General features: G+C 38.9%; 1 long non-coding RNA gene across 1 annotated transcript; it reads left to right on the forward strand.

Annotated features, from left to right (window-relative positions):
• The first annotated feature begins 349 nt into the window (after window positions 1–349).
• Window positions 350–1,956, forward strand: LOC148315811 (uncharacterized). The gene is made up of 3 exons (XR_015840555.1): window positions 350–423; window positions 1,084–1,203; window positions 1,811–1,956. It is a non-coding gene; the product is annotated as an uncharacterized LOC148315811 (long non-coding RNA).
• Window positions 1,957–5,032: the final 3,076 nt, after the last annotated feature.

Here is a 5,032-nt window from a genome sequence, read left to right on the forward strand (position 1 = left end):
GCCAGTGAACCCAACGTCCAGGCAGTGACAAAAAACGTGATCAAATTACATTGCTCATTATAAGGTGTTTGTGAGACGCTCTTTGTATGTTTCCTCAATTAAGACCTGTTTTCCATTGGTGTATTTGAAAAAAGTGGTAAACCTGTTAAATTCACTACAAAACGTTAAGAAGATGAAAGTAATGTTTGAAGGAATATTATTTTTCTATCGACGTGCCGGCGGGCGGGCACAGATAGAGAGTGATAAAGCAGCACCACCCGCGCGGGGCGTGCTGACGAAAAGGCAAGCGCTCCTCCTCTCATCGCGTCCTTATTAAGACAGAAAAAAGACGCTGTTGAATTTGACCTATTCGCAGTTCGAGCAGGTGCTTAACGCTGGAGAATATCACCACTTCGAAGTTCGAACTGCTGTTGAAACGGAGAGGTAAGTGTTTTTCGTTGGGTTTTTTTCAAAACATGCGTCGAGTGCATTTGTTCATAGTTAGAGATAGTTGTGTGGAAAACACTATACAAAGTAGCACCATGGATGTGGGCCTACAACACTGGCCTAGCAAACATGTGCTCCTACATCGACATAATTGACGAGCTCCAGTTAAGCATTGAATAATTATAAAACGTCATGGTGCTTTTACTCATTTAAAGAACTAAACCGACGCGTATTGTCATCCGGTGGTCAGGTTTGCATTGAATGTGAGCACGAGGGACGCTAGCTTGTTGCGTTAGCTTTGCGGAGCTAACAGCTTGCACTTTTGTTATAGAACCACAGAATGCAAGTACCATGATAATTTCTGTCATTAATTTTTGTGTAAGACACGATGTTCACTGGTTAATTACATGATTCTTAAAGCAAAGGTTACTGTGAATGCAATTTTGGTAAGATTTTTGTAGTCACACTGCATAAATCTGTCTGTGTCTGTTGTTTAAACTTCAATATAAACTATTATGGTTGAAATCGTTAATTGGGATGGAGGAATTGATATTTTTTTAATTTATAATTTATTTTTCTTACACTGATATTGTTAAAACTCCATTTAGCCCATAGTATTAATAATTCTCAACACAATACTGTCTTTTTTCTTTATAGAATAAACAATGCCTTCCCTGAGATGCAGGAAGTCCCCAAAGCAGGATACTATTGAACATGCAGTCAAGGGTCTGGACAAGACTGCAGAGTTAGAAGCGAAGTATATAAACTAATTTAAAGGTATGATGTTAACGCTTTTGCTAAGATATATTATTGTTTTCTGATAACCAAGCTGACATCGTTTTTTAAGTGGTTATTTTACATTAAGAGTGTCTTGACCTTTTCTTTTGCCACTTTTGTCAGTTTCAAGTTATTTCAGTGAGTGTGAAACCTGATGGTAGGAGTTCTATCTAAATTAAGGCTGTACTTGATGACGCCCTCCGGCATTTTTATACCACAATAGACCGGTGAACAAGTCCGATATTGATAGTCTAGTGTAAAGCACGTAATACGTCACAGAGATCACGTGACGCGATCCAATATGACTGTGTACAGTGTATGTCATTGTTTTGAAACTAAATAATCTTAAAGTTTTTTTTTTACGTAACCAGGTGCAATTGACATTTGTACTTTCAGTCCTAATACATACTGGCTAATGCAATGCTGGAAAATGAATTTTGGCTGGTCTGTTCCTTTAAAATCATAAAGAAGGGCTCTGCTCTATCCCTCACAAGAAGCAATGTTTCAAACCACCCTACATTAGTATAGTGGCCCAAATGAATATGATGACTCCTTATTTGTGTGCTTAAAAATATGACGAAGCTAACTTGATTTCCCTGTTAACTAGGTCGAGGAGTATTTACCAAGGCCCCTTTCAGGAAAGACGACTTTATTCTTTATTATGGAGTACAGAGGAAAATTGATAGATTCTGATGAATCTCAACGCAGGAAGATGGATGGAAGAGGCACTGTCTTTTTGTTTGACTTCCGCCGGCAAGAAAAAACTTGGAGGTGAGGCAAAGATTGAGATGTTATCTTATTTTTGTTTTTATTTAAAAAAATAAACACATACTCATCCCATAAGTGTTAGGGGAAAAATCATTCTCTAAGCAAAAATGTATAATTACTTTTATTCATGCGTTGAATCTGTACAAATGAAAATATAGATCATGAAGTCTCAAAGACAAGCTGTTAATAGGGTCTGATTCCAATAGAAATTTCTTGTATGATTTGATTTAGATTTAAAAATTGTGGATTTCCTATTTTTATGTTTTGTGTACACAAGATTGTCTCAAAGATTAATTTCTGACATTGATTGAATAATTGTTTTTTTTTTTTTTAATCTATTTTAAGTGTTGATGCAGCTCAAGAAGATGGCAGTCTGGGAAGACTGGTTAATGATGACCACATGCACCCCAACTGTAAAATGAAGAAGATGACAACAGAGGACAGACCACACCTCTGTCTGTTTGCGCTCCGAGACATTGATGTTGGCGAAGAAATAACTTAAGACTATGGACCAGCTGGCCTTGGAGAACACAGGTTTGTAAGATGCATCTTTAAGTACAATAACAGAGCCCACTTGTGGTGTTCTGGTGATGTAGTTTCCAATTAGTTTGGCAATCTAATAAATGTATGTGAAGTTTCTATGGAAGTTGAACATGATGACTGACTGGGGGAGTTCTCCATTGTCCACTATCTGTAATTCAAATTTGTGGGTCTGAGTCAAAGTTTGGCTCTGCAGGAACAACGAACTGGTCAGGGAGTGACAGTATTACAAAGTTCTGCGTTACTCCTTTCTGGGCGGTGGCCCTGTTAGGCCATCATATGCCATATTGCAAATATCCCCATTGTGGGACTAATTAAGGACATCTTTATGTTGTGGTTTCCCTACCAGAACCAGCACCAACCCTGTATATTCATGATATAAAACACTGTTTCAATTTGATATTTAGCCTTTCTATACTGTAAAAATAGAAGACCCCAGGCTTTCCTGCGCGCCCTTGCCCAATTGGTGGTGTTCAGGAGACAACCTGGGACTGAAATATCAGTCACAACCAGTGTTGTTTTCGTCACTGATGACTATGACGAAAATACTTCGTTAACGCCCCTTTTTTAATGACGATGACAAGCTATACGAGGTTCTTTTATGACGAAAACATGACGTGATGTACATGAATTTTTTTCGTTGACTAGACAAAATTGTTAGCATGTGGTTCATAAATTATTTTATGTTGCTTTTAGTGAAATAAAGCCACAACAGTTGCCCAACAAAATGTTTTGCTTCTCTGCTTATTTTGGAGCAGTGAGTATTGATTCCACTGTTGCCACTTTTTTCTGTTTGTAATGAAGAATCCTTAGTAGTCCATCCAAAAGTCTTTGTTATTGGGTGGAAACCTTGAATGCCTTGTTTTAACTCAAATGGACTTAAACCCATCCATCCATCCATCCGTTATCTGTACCGCTTCTCCTCACTAGGGTCGCGGGGGGTGTTGGAGCCTATCCCAGCTGTCTTCGGCAGTAGGCGAGGTACACCCTGAATTGGTGTCCAGCCAATCGCAGGACATGCATAGACGAACAACCATCCACGCTCACACTCATGCCTCGGGGCAATTAGAGTGTCCAAGCAACTTGCCATGCATGTTTTAAGAATATGGGAGGAAACCGGATTACCCAGAGGAAACCCACGCAGGAAGGCCGGAGCCAGAATCGTACCTACGACCTCAATATTGTGAGGCCATCATGCTAACCAGTTGGGCCACCGTGCCGCTTGGACTAAAACCTTTGTGAATAAATTGACGAAAACTAGGGTAAAACTTTTTTTGCGTTTCCGTCGATTAAAGCTGGACTAAAACCCTTTTTTTAGTTTTCGTTGACTAAAACTGGACTAAAACTATAACGAATTGGGATGACTAAATCTGATGTAAACAAATCAGCACTTTGTCCAAATGACTTGGACAAAATCTAAAATGCCTGCCAAAAACAACACTGGTCACAACACGTGTCTACAGAAGATTAATTGGCATGGGCGAAATTAATTAGTTTTATTTCATTCATGAGCTTATGTTTTGTTTTGGGTGGCTAAGGCTTAAAATGTGTAAAAATCTAATCCAACCTCAAATATAATTAATTCAATAAATTTATGATGCTACTAAAACATCGAAGCAGCCTCCTCCAGGCTTTACAGACTCAGAAATGGAGGTATGCGTATCGTGTGCTCATCCTGTCGTGTCTCGAGATGTTAAAATTGCAGTTAGATAGACGTGTGCTGATTAGACAAGACTTCTAATATATCTGGTGTCACAGGATATTTGTCAGTGAATGTGTATGTCTGGTTTGAGGCTCACTCAGCTTTTTCTTGTGTTGTGGGGTCCAGTTGAGTTGAATTGCGAGTCAGGTATGTTGGCCATCTGACACCCAACTGTCAGGTTTGCGTTCGTGGGGACCCCGTAGAGCCATTTTTATTGTTGACATAAATCATAGCTAATCATCTTTTCCTTCATTATCATATGAAATACAGTTAGGAGTTGTATGTGCCTTTACTATGTTATAATCTTAGAACCTACCAGCCACTACAGCTGTCCGACAAGAAGACTTTTGGCTGTCCTGTGCTCCATTGCGGCCCTGGTGGCGTTCAAAAGACAACCTGTGACTGAAATATCAGTCACAACATATCTCTACTGAAGATTAATTGTCATGCGCTAAAGTAATTGGTTTTGTTTCATTCGTGAACTTGTTCGTTAAAATGTGTAAAATTCTGATCCATTTTCTTTTTTTTAATTCATTAAATTAATATTCAACTTGTTCATTAGGATGGAGGACAACCGACAATGACTGAATCGGCTGAGGTTGATGCCACCAGAACATCGAAGCAGCCTTCTCAAGGTTTGACAGACTCTGAAAAGGAGGTATGCGTATCATGTGGTCATCCTGTCGTGTCTTGAGATGTTAAAATTACAGTTAGATAGACCTGTGCTGGTTGGACAAGTTTTCTAATATATCTGGACATAAATCGTAGCTAATAATATTTTCCCTCATCATCATATGATATACAGTTATGCGTAGTGTA

Source organism: Idiotropiscis lumnitzeri, unplaced genomic scaffold (assembly GCF_059441095.1).
Source record: "Idiotropiscis lumnitzeri isolate Australia: NSW breed Sydney's pygmy pipehorse unplaced genomic scaffold, RoL_Ilum_1.0 HiC_scaffold_36, whole genome shotgun sequence".
Classification (NCBI taxonomy): Eukaryota; Metazoa; Chordata; class Actinopteri; order Syngnathiformes; family Syngnathidae; genus Idiotropiscis; species Idiotropiscis lumnitzeri.